This window comes from Podarcis liolepis, assembly GCF_965112155.1.
Source record: "Podarcis liolepis genome assembly, chromosome: 12".
NCBI classification, from domain to species: domain Eukaryota; kingdom Metazoa; phylum Chordata; class Lepidosauria; order Squamata; family Lacertidae; genus Podarcis; species Podarcis liolepis.
In genome coordinates, this window is record NC_139563.1 from 31384617 (window position 1) to 31396822 (window position 12206).

A 12206-nucleotide genomic window follows, 5' to 3' on the forward strand; every position below is an offset into this window, starting at 1 on the left:
AAGAATATTAATTGGGGAAAGCTAGGTCTAGCAAAGAGGAGAGGAGAGCTACAGCTGGCATTATGCTGAAATGTTGGTGTGTGAGCGAATGGACAAATGGCCAGATCTTTACTCGGTGGTTGGAGGTTTATGGTTTTCAAAGTGGGTTCCTGAGAGCTCTGTGATTCTTCAGAAAAAAGATCAGCAACAGTGGACAAACATTCCAGACAGGTGGCTTGCCTACAACTGCCCACAATTACAACTCTGTAACATACAACTGCAGGAGAATGTGGATGTCTTACATTCATCAGGGCAATGTCAAGATGCAACAAGACTGACCAGTGTTCCTCATGAGAAGGACTGGCTCCAGGGATGAGGTGGACATTATTTGACATTGGCCACATTCACACCATAGATTTAAAGCACTTTTATATCATTTTAAACAGTCATTGGCCTTCCCCAAAGAATTCTGGGAGCTGGACTTTGTTGAGGGCACTGAGCATTGTTAGGATACCCCTATTCCTCTCACAGAGTTCCCTGTGAGGATGGATGGATTGGTAAACTCCCCTGAGAAGCTCCATTTTCATTTCCCATAATGCTCCTGATGTAGTGTTGCTCCAGAGACTTGTGGCAAGTACAAAATGGTGGCCACGGCGTTCTGGTTTTTTTTTTTTTTAAATATATATAAAGGGGAGGGGCTGCATACACACAAAATTATATACAATATTTTACAATATGCAGAGCTTTTGTGGCATATAGCAACGAGGGAAGAGTTCCCTGAAGGCAGAAAATTTGAAAGCCCCTGATCTCGGTAGGTCTGGATTGGAGTAAGAGTGATCTCTTTCCTCACCTGTAGTTTGCTGACTCTTGTCTCTCGTCTCCTGCTGATAAAATACCTTTGAAATGAAATTGATTGTAGGCAAACTGCTGATAACCTTTGGTTAATTAAAGCCTCTCAGAGTGCAGAAGTATCATGCCAGTTATGAAGTAACTCTGCACATTTCTGCGTATCTGTACCACGCAGTTGTCAGGAAACAAAATACTTGGTGTAGACTGGCATAACATTAAGCAGACGCCTATTCCCCTTGCAGAGCTACAATTCTCAGAATGGTTTAGCAGTCAATCCCGCTTCAGAAGAAACTCTGGAAACTGCAGCTCTGTGAGGGGGACTAGGTGCTTCCTAACAACTCTCAGCACCCTAACAAACTACAGCTCCCAGAAGTCTTTAGAGGAAGCCACGACTGTTCAAAATGGTATCATGGTGCTTTAAATGTATGATGTGAATGTGGCCCTAGTTACAACCTGGGAAAGAGAAGGGTCTCTATTATGAGCACGCTCAATAGCAAGTCATCTGAAAACACTAGATGATATTCTTGCAAGCCAGCCCAATTTCCAAGTGGTGTGAGATTCCAGGGGTTCCAGGTTCTCACCCAGGCTCCTTTGGAATGAGGGACAGCAGAGACTTTGTGATACATGGTTTATTTACACATATATACAACCCGAGCCTTAGCACCCCAAGAGGGTCTTGCTTCTCCCATAGCCACAGCCTTGGATTCAAGCAAAAATCTGGCATGATTCTGACCCTCTGCCTTCCCAGCCTGCTGCCTTGCTTCCAGCTTTTAGCTCAGCATAACTCAAATCTTGATGCTTGAGAACTCAAGAATTGATGCTTTTGAATTATGGGGCTGGAGGAGACTCTTGAGAGTCCCATGGACTGCAAGAAGATCAAACCTCTCCATTCTTCAGTAAATCAGCCCTGAGTGCTCACTGGAAGGACAGATCCTGAAGCTGAGACTCCAATAATTTGGCCACCTCATGAGAAGAGAAGACTCCCTGGAAAAGACCCTGATGTTGGGAAAGATGGAGGGCACAAGGAGAAGGGGACGACAGAGGACGAGATGGTTGGACAGTGTTCTCGAAGTTAGTAACATGAGTTTGACCAAACTGCGGGAGGCAGTGGAAGACAAGAGTGTCTGGCATGCTCTGGTCCATGGGGTCATGAAGAGTCGGACACGGCTAAACAACAACAACAAACTCAAGTCTGCACTCTGGCCTTTGTTTTTCTAACTACCTGCGAGTTGACCCAAACGAATCTAGATACTGAGGGAGATGCCTTATACATCTGAAAAGAGGTTGGGCCGGGGTGGGGAAAGTGTGGACCCTCTGGAGGTGGCTGGTCTAATCTCTAAGACCAAAAGTTTAAGGACCCCATGTCACACGTAACTTCTTTTTCATGGCTGGCTCTGCGTTGTCTTAGCCCTGCCGTTGTTAAGCTCTGCCGTAAGCTGCTCCAGCCTGAATTGCAAACACAAAATGCCAAGCTAAAGATCAGCATTTCTGAAAAGAGAGTCAATCCCAAGCCCTTTTCATACCTACTTGATACAGATACACTGCAGAGAGCAGAAAAGCGCAGAAATACAATTGTTTTTGTGCTGCAGGTAACCTTTAGCATGGTAATTGCAGTCTCTATGTTAGGGTTCATTGTTTCAGGGCTTAAATGTATTTTGCCATTATCCTTTCAAGCTCCAATGACAATATGAGCTGAAATATGTACCAACATGCCTCTATTTATTGCCAAGCAGAGACTTAATCCTATGCTATGTGCGTTTTTCTGAAGCCAGTCGGTGCACCAGTGATTTAGTTATATAAAACAGTGAGCTCAGAACCTTGCCCATCAACCTTTGTTTTGATTGGATTTTTTGAAAATACCTGGCTGTGTATGTTGCATAAGAAGTACTATTAAAAAAAGTTTGTACACCACAATATTCAGCTGCGTTACATAACAGAAAGTAAAACAAAACTCTACCTTTATTTTCTTTTTGGAAAGAACGCAATTTCTGCTTCAAGTCTGGTTTGTCTTGCTCTGGGGGCACTTGGATGGAGCAGCCCAGCGAAAACAAGTTTAGTGTCGCGAGAAGCTTATTGGGCTAAGAACAAGAAGCTCCGGAATTTCTGAGTTCTTCTGTACATCATAAAAGGAAGTATCATTTGGGCTTTAGAAGCCAAACACATTCCATTTCACAGGTGCTGCCTGATGCTGGTCAGGTGGTGAAAGTGGCTTGTAACAAGCCCATGGAGCTGACTCACTGAGCCACTGTGACAGAGAAGGGTTGTAGCATCTGCCCTGCATCCGGAAGGTCACATGTTCAATCCCTGCCATCTCCAGGTAGGGCTGGGAGACATACCTGCCTGAACCACAGTCAGTGGTAGATAACATTGAGCTAGATGGACCAATGTTCTGACTCTGTTTGACTTCCTATGCCAGTGTGGTGTAGTGGTTAAGACTCGTAATCTGGTGAACTGGGTTCGCGTCCCTGCTCCTCCACATGCACCTGCTTGGTGACCTTGGGTTAGTCACACTTCTCTGAAGTCTCTCAGCCTCACTCACCTCACAGAATGTTTGTTGTGGGGGAGGAAGGGAAAGGAGATTGTTAGCCGCTTTGAGACTCCCTAGGGTAGTGATAAAGCGGGACATCAAATCCAAACTCTTCTTCTTCCTATGATAGAGTGCTGGACTCCTGGACACCTAGAATAGGACAAGATAGCCTGCCTGGCTTCAATTCATCCTGGGAGCCTTACATGAACACTCTCCTGCTGTATCCTCTATTGGTACCAACTAGGATCCTCCAGCTGGTGTTGGCCTTCAGCTTCCAGAAGTACCAAATAGCACAGCCAATGGACATGGATGATAAGAATTGTCCAACAACATCAGTGGGGGTTACATGTTTCCCATCCCTGAACTCAGGAGAAACAAGCAAATCTCTCTCAACAGCTGGGTTTAGGGACTGGAAGACAAGCATTGTAAGAGGGATGGGGCTGGAGAAGTGATGGGGTAAACAGAGGGAGAATGTGTTAAAGGACTCCATTGGTTCATGTTCCCTCCTCTGTTTAGTGGTTAAGTGGGGAAAACTCTCATGGATTCTGCATGAGGGCTACTAAAATTCTAGAACACACCTTGTTCCTGCCTTTTTATCTCTGGACGCTTCTAGGCTGTGGCTATTTTGAGATGGAATCTGATCATATACTGGAAAATTCAGGTTACACAAAGTTAGCTGACTTACACAACAAATCTGCTTCCCCCAAAGAGCAGACTTTCTCCTATTTGCATTGGAAAAATGTGAAACAGCACTTGCTTTGATACAATTTCATCTAACCTCCCTGCAAACAAATCAGGACAAATGTTCATTAAACAGGCAGGTCATCTGCATGTGCTCCCTGTCTCCTCTTGTGGCATGGAGTGTCAAGAACAGGCAACAGATAGGCTTCTTGGCTGGGTTATTTATTTTTACAATTCTATTCAGCTTTACTTCCATGGGACTCACGACAGTGCAATTGGGATCCCTGTAAGGAGCTGCAGATGGAGGGAGAATTAGTAGGCCTTTTCCTTTCCATGATGAAGGTGAAACTGAGCCTCCAACTGGTTGTTTTCAAAACTCGGAAATATTATATATTAAAATGGAATTTAATGGTTTCTGCCTGAGAGCTTGTAACAGTGGGTGGGCGAATAAAAAAGGGCCAACAATGATGCCCAGCAGGGCAAGAAATACTTGATAGGCTTGACAGCCTCTGCTTCTTGTACTGCCCTGAATTGCTAGTCTACAGCTAGATCTAGACACATTAAAGAAGCATTTCAGTTAAACACATTGTAAACTCATATGGGGAAATCCGGTAGGGAAAGACGGGACTCCACAGCGCCATCTGGTGTCACAGTGTTCTATCGCATATAAAACGCTTTATCTAGCTGAGTCCTAGCCTTAGAGTGCCTCTGCCAGTCAGCCCAAATGATTTGGCTGCCAATTAAGCCACCACTATCTTTAGCTCCAATCCCTCAATAATTCCTAATGTGTTTTTAATAAGTCCATAAATCAACCCCCCACATGTTTCTTATCACCAGTGGTTATATTATTTTCCATGAGACAGGCAGTGACTCCAATTACCATCGAAAGGGCATGAAGACAAGGATTATCTGAGAATGGGATAATTATTACATGCTAACTGGGAACAGTTTTATTACTCTGTGGAAAGACACCTGTCTCGCACTTGTCAAGAGTTCTGTGGATCTTGTGTTATTCTGAATTTATCCACTTTGTGAAACCCTGGTTGTGTCACAGCTCTCGAGAAGTACCTAAAGTGGAAGATTATATACCGTAGGTAAGAGAGAACTACTGAGGTGTGTGATTGCATGACCTATTGGGCCATAGTTATTAATAATCTCTGGTCATTAAGCTCTCAGTCTGAGGAAAGTACCTCTGCCTTGTAGCTGTGACAGAAGAATTTGAAAAATGCTACTTTAATGAAAATGTTTCTTTTTGTCTGGATGGGATATAAACCTTTTATTTCCCTTTTTGAAGAGGGAAATGTCTGCTTAAGCAGAAGTCTCTGGAGGCAGGAAGAATCCCATTTTGACAAATATGTGTTTCGTTGGGGCAGTGGTGGAATGATTATAGCCAGGAGCCTGTCCCAATCCTTATGTGCAACAACGGCAATGGAAAGGCCACACAACAGTAGGCCATTGGGAACGTTTGAACAACTTGCATCAATCCAGTGTGTTTCAAGAAAGCTATGCACAAAACTCTTGAAACTCCCAACGATTTTGTCTTCTGCTTATCCTCTGTCTGTTTGGATTCCTGTTAGTTTATAGAAGTGGAGGCCAGTCCACCATTTTGCTTCACCTGCTCTGCGGAAGCATGAGATAACATAAGCACAAAGTTGCAGTTCATTGGTAAGAAAGGCAATCTTTAATACCATCTTCTCCATTTCCTATGACATTGACATATTAGAACCCAAATCAACCAGAAATAAAAATAAACAACACTGTTTAAAGTGTTGTAGATTAAAATTCCCTTTGCATTAATCATCAAACATGAAAACTGGAGAATGTGTGGTTCTCCAGATAAGGCTGGCCTTCAAGTCCGATTAGACCGGCCACTAGCTACAGATAATGGGAACTGTAGTCCATCAACGCTGGCACAGGTTCTCCAGATTCCCGTAATTTAAAAGGATTAATCTGCTGAGCAAAGCTTGTGGCTCTAGTCCTTTTGCACTGCTAGACTAGCGAAGGCTGGTGTGGCAGCTTAAATTTATGCGCATGCATGAATGTCACCATGTGCCAAGATGTTAAGGAACGGCCGTGACTCAGTGTGTAAGCGTCTGCTTGCATGCAGAAGGCCCAGGTTCAATCCTTGACATCTCCAGTTAGGGTTGGGAGTGTCCCTTGGCTGAAGTTCTGGAGAGCTTCTGTCAGTCAGTGTAGACAACACTGAGTTAGACAGGCCAATGGTTTGACCCAGTGTAAGGTCACATCCATACCAGACATTTAAAGCACGACTATACCACATTAACAGGGATGCGGGTGGCGCTGTGGGTTAACCCACAGAGCCTAGGACTTGCTGATCAGAAGGTTGCCGGTTCGAATCCCCGCGATGGGGTGAGCTCCCTTTGCTCGGTCCCTGCTCCTGCCAACCTAGCTGTTCGAAAACTTGTCAAAGTGCAAGTAGATAAATAGGTACCACTCCGGTGGGAAGGTAAAGGAGTTTCCGTGTGCTGCTCTGGTTCGCCAGAAGTGGCTTAGTCATGCTGGCCACATCACCCGGAAGCTGTATGCAGACAAACGCCGGCTCCCTTGGCCTATAGAGCGAGATGAGTGCCGCAACCCCAGAGTCGGTCACGACTGGACCTAATGGTCAGGGGTCCCTTTACCTTTTATACCACATTAACAGTCATGGTTTGCCCCAAAGCATCTTGGGTACCACTGTTTAGCTCTCACAGTTCTACAATTCCTAGCACCCATAACAAACTACAGTTCCCAGAATCCTTTGGGAGGACTGTTAAAGTGGTATACAGTAGTGCTTAAAATGTGTGGTGCAGATGTGACCCAAGGCAAATTCCTACGTTCACACAGTGTCAGAATGGTTTAAAACCCTCTTGTCTGTGTTTCCCCTCAGTTATGATAATTGCATTGCCCTTGGGAATTCTCTAACTTGCCCAGAGGAGTAACAACGAGGACATTTGCTGGGACTTAGGGATGCCACGTGCTCACATTGTGGTAGGAAAGATTTATTTTTACCATTAATACTGCTGGTGATGGGGCATGATCTTTCGAGGTGGAGCAAATGATGCATTGTTTTGTTGCCTTATAAATCATACCAAGAATGCTACTTAAGCTAATGAAAGTGACAGAGGTTATGCATAACTCAGGCACCAGGCAGAACTCTGCGACTCGAAAGATCCATAATTTAGAATGGGGATGTGAAAGATGCGGAATGCAACTGGTAAGGGACCCAGTTCACATCCACACATTTAAAGCACACCCATCCTGCTTTAGCAGCCATGGCTTCCCCCAAAAGAATCCTGGGAACTGTAGTTTGTTAAGGGTACTGGGAATTGTAGTTCTGTGTAATTCTCTCAGCACCCTTAACAAACTACAGCTGAATGCTCTTGGACACAGTTAAATCCCAGGATTTCAGACAGCTGAAAATGTTAACAGTTACTTGGGCTGCAAGGCTTCATCCCAAACAATGCATTAAAAACTTGACAATATATTGTTTAAAACTGTTTTTTGTAAAAAAAAGAAAAATACTTATCAGAAGGGCAGGCAGCTGGTGCCCTCTTAGCAAAGGCATTCCCTGGCCTGCAGTCTTTTATTCCTATGTAAATTTATGCATATCAAATCTGTTAAAACTCATATGGTTAATTGGCTAGCATTTCTCCAATCTAAATAATAATAGTAGTAGTAATTTTAGCTGTTCTTATTTTTATCAGTAAGCTGCATTGAGTCCCCTGTCAGGGAAAAAGGGCAGGGTATAAATAAATGAATAACAATATTAGTAGTTGTAATAATAATAATCATGTCAGTTTTAAGAGAGCTCAAGGTGTGACACAAATATTACCTCAGCAGTCTTTATAGCATCCCTATATTACCTTTTGAAATGCCCTGTTCTGATATCAGTTAGCAACAAGGCTGCCTTTGATACAGGAAAGTCGGCCAGATCTTCAAAAGAATGGCTTTTGGCTAGCTAAGATATATCAAGAAGTGTTACTTGGGTCAGCAGCTTATGTTTTTTAGTGCTGTCTGAACCCCAGGCTGCTTTTATGGAAACTCACGATGTGAATTGCTACCACGACTGCTGTAGCGACGATTAATTTTGGTTGATCTACCTCTTTCTCAGTGGGTTGCACTTATGTCCCATCGACCTCAACCAGCCAAGGGGCAGCTCCATCTGTCATTGGCTGTGGCTCTGCTTCCTGTGGCTCGCTCTGCCTGCCACCTCACCAGTCCCAAAGGGCACCAGCCAGCACGGACAACTGTTAAAGCTACTTGGCAGCCGATCTCACATTTGCACCTGATCACTCCACATTAAACTGATCCCTTTCAAACTCCAGCGCATCTATAACATGCCCATGTGTGTTGTGTAGGATTGGTTGGCATATGGAAGAGTGTGCCTTTGGGGGTGAGGTCAAACTGTTGGAAGGTTACAGCGTCTGCTGTGACAGTAGAGACCAATACGGGAGAGGCATGTTTTGTTGCAGATGGGGCAGATGAAGGCGTCCAGTTGTGTTGCTGCAGATGCACCATGGGGTTTCTTCACTCTGCGCTCCTCCCAGCGGTCATTGTTCCTCTGGTCACTGCTATGGATGCACAACCTCATAGAATCAAAGAGTTGGAAGGGACCCTGAGGATCATCTAGTCCAAGGCCCTGAAAATCAGGAATAGACAGCTGTCCCTTATGGGGACTGAACCTGCAACCTTGGTATTATCAGCACCACATTCTAACCAGCTGAGCTATCCGGCACTGATTGTCTGTCCCCTGGCACTGTGGTCATCTGCAAGATATTCCCACATAGTGGGGTTGATATTGCCAGCCTTCGTGCCATGTTTGCAGACATCTTTGTGATACAAAGTCAGCTCCTTCTAGGGCAGGCATAGGCAAACTCCAGATGGTTTGGGACCATCATCCCTGACCACTGGTCCTGTTAGCTAGGGATCATGGGAGTTGTAGTCCCAAAACATCTGGAGGGCCAAGTTTGCTTATGCCTGTTCTAGGGCGTGTCCTTGTAACGACCTCCCTCAGGAGGTTGTGGACTCTCCTTCCTTGGAGGGTTTTAAGCAGAGGTTGGGCAGCTATCTGTCATGGATGATTTAGCTGAGATTCCTGCATTGCAGGGGGTTGGATATGACGACCCTTGGGTTCCCTTCCAACTCTACGGTTCTATTATTCTATCCTTCCATCTTCTATTCTGTGGACGATGGCCAAGCCATTGTAGACATCGCCGATCCATGTTACTAAAAGACTGCTGAAGTCTCACATAGCAGGCTTTCTAACTGGTGTGCTTCATACTATAATGTCTTCCTGCTATCTCTGTGTGGACTTCTCAGATAGACTACAAAGGTCCCCTAAGCAGCACTCCCACAGCAGCAAAAGTAGGTCAGGAAAACTTTCTGAAGATCAGTGTGAAGCTTCTGCTATTCTGCGCAGGCCCTGTGCAAATGTTTTGTGCTGAGTCCAGCCAGAGAAGGCACCGGGTGTCTGCTGTTGTTCAGCATTCCACAATATTTCCCTGGGGCTATCTGAGTGACAGCTCGAAGCAGTGGTAAATGTGACAACAAGGAGAAGCCTCCCATTGCAGGACACTTAAGGGTGGTGTGGAGATAGCCGAATTTTCAGGAGAGTCTTGCTTCAGGGAAGAAGAGATTGAGAAATGAGCAGCCCACACAATAGAGGCAGGGGAGGGGGAAGGGCAGGGAAAACCCAGAGTGCTCTTTTGCAGCCTAAACAATTTTGCAAGAAAGGAGTCAGGCGAGAACAGGTGGGGAGAAGAGAACCGCCCTAGATAAATACAGGAGGTGGGGTGGGACTGGGAGGAATCCAAAACTATAGGTTTCCCTCTGAAATGTAAGCTGTTTGATTGAGTGGCTTTGCCCATAAAGAAATCTCTGTGTGGCTTTGAAGGGTCTTTATTAACATAAAGGGAGTTCACAGACTTTCCCTTCTCTTCCCCACCCCAGCCCTTGTTTTTTTAGGTGGGTCAGGGATTTTCCTCCCAGGGAGCCTTGAAGGAAGAGACAATGCATCTGTTTCGACAAAAGAATTAAAAAAAAAGTTGCCATTGTAATACAAGAGAGGCCTGGAAAAGTCATTGTTTGTTTAAAGAGACGTTTGGGGTCTAGAGAAGAGAGCGAAGGCCACCCACTTAAACAATGCAAAAGGCCCCAGCAGCTCTTCCTTGTGTCCCTGCCTTTCCCCTGAACTTCTATAAGTGTGTTTGTTTTTAAGAGGCTGGAATATTTATGTGTGGTGATGATGATGCAACAGGTACCATGTTTTCACATTATTTAAAGTAGGTGATGATCCTTCCGTTTGCCTGGAAATATTCTCTGATGCAAAACCTTGAGCTGCTGCAATGTTCAGTTAATTGCAGCACAGTTTAATGTGTGTTTGTTCAGCACTAAGCCCAACTGTGTTCAGAGGAATTAAGAAGATAAAAACATGAGAACAGCATGGCTGGGTGAGGCCAATTCAGTCCATCAGCCTGTTCTCATACTGGCCAACCAATGTCTGTGAAAAGCCTGCAAACAGGACCTGCGATTCCCAGAAACTGGTATTCGGTGCAGGCAAAACATAGACATTGCAGCTACCTAAGTGTGCATAGGACTGCAGCCTTAGTTTACTTAGATTAATTGATTTTAAAACATTCTGATGAACTAAAAAAGTGCCCTTGATCAATCACTCGAATATTTTTAATGCAGCTATATGTAAAAGCTGCAAATGGCAAAACGCCGGCTTAAAAGCAAAATTCCTAAAGTGTGAGAGACAAGCGTTCTATGACGATGTCAAAAAACAACAGCCCCAAGACATTATTTCTTCTTTAGAACTATTATTTTTCTTAGATGCAGATTTATGCAGATTTAATTAATTGACTAATTATCTTGGCTGACAAGCCTAGTGAAAACCTGTCTTTGAAATACTGGGTGGGCAGAACCCGTTGTAGTCAATCATTGATGAGGGAGAATATTTGTGAAGGACAGAGCTATTAATGATTGATAGGCATGGCAGCCCCGCAGAATCTCAGTGTTCAGATGCAGCATATATTTGAGTCCTATAAGCTGAAGGCAAACTAAAGGAGGTGCAACTCACTTGGGAGCTTCCATAAGACAGTTTGGTTAGCGTGCTGGGAGTCTCAGGTTCAAATCCTAACTCAGCAATGAAGCTTACTGTGTGACCTTGGGCCAGCCATGCTCACTCAACGAAACCTACTACTCAGGGTGGTTGTGAGATAAAAAATGGATTGTGTATTGGTGGGTGGAGGTCTAGGTATGTCACCCTGAGCTCCTTGGAGGGGAGGTGGGATAAAAATGTAATGATAGATAATAGATCTGGCTGTTGACCTTTGGAGGCAGAATGCTGAACCAAGCAGACTTCTGTCTCACCTACCAACCTCACACCTCAGCAATGTCTCCATCATCCCTGGAACCATAAAAAGCTGTGCAGTTCCCTCTCGCCTCTTTCCGGAACTACACATTGCACAGTTTTGAAGCACGATCCATTTTGCCGTCTTTCAAAAAGCAGAGAAATGGAATTGACAAAGCTGTGCCACTTTTGATAGGAAGAAATGTTGACCAGAGCTCCTTTCTCCTCCTGTCAAGTCGGGATGGAACAGAGGACTATGGTAACTCGCAGAAGGGTCAAGGAAAGGGGAGAAAGAAAAGAAATATGCTGCTGGGCTGAGTTGACTCAAAAAAAAGAGGTAAACGAGGAAAAGAAAATTGTAACCTCAGATGGGAATTCAGAAGAGGGTTGACTTGCACAGCACCCTGTCTCATGATGAAGAGAGCTGGATCCAGAAGAAAATCTACAGCACCTTCGCTCGATTGCGAGGCAGTGTTAATAAAAAATGGGGAGAGCCAGCCAGATATTGCTCAAGGTGAATGCATGGCTTACAGCTAACCTGATCTCTGATCAGCAGGTTCCATTCTTAAACTTTGGAGATTCAGATCTACATCCAGAGATTAAGCCTGCTGGAAAGAGTGCCAGAAGGAACATCTGCTGCATGATGTGCTGCAAGACTGTGGATGTGAGAGAAAGCTTGTGCCTATAAAACATAAATCACGGTAACTGCCCTCTAAAGCAACCTGCTACCTTTATATACACAGAGAGAGCAATGAATGTTTCATGAAATTCAGCAGCCATTTCAAGTTGGAGCCATTTTCCCCATCTCGAGTTTGTGGT

At 44.6% G+C, this 12206-nt stretch overlaps 1 long non-coding RNA gene across 1 annotated transcript; it reads left to right on the forward strand.

Moving 5' to 3' along the window:
• Positions 1-2980: 2980 nt before the first annotated feature.
• LOC310690076 lies at positions 2981-4184 on the forward strand. Its single transcript, XR_014517871.1, has 2 exons — positions 2981-3145; positions 3486-4184. It is a non-coding gene; the product is annotated as an uncharacterized lncRNA (long non-coding RNA).
• Positions 4185-12206: the final 8022 nt, after the last annotated feature.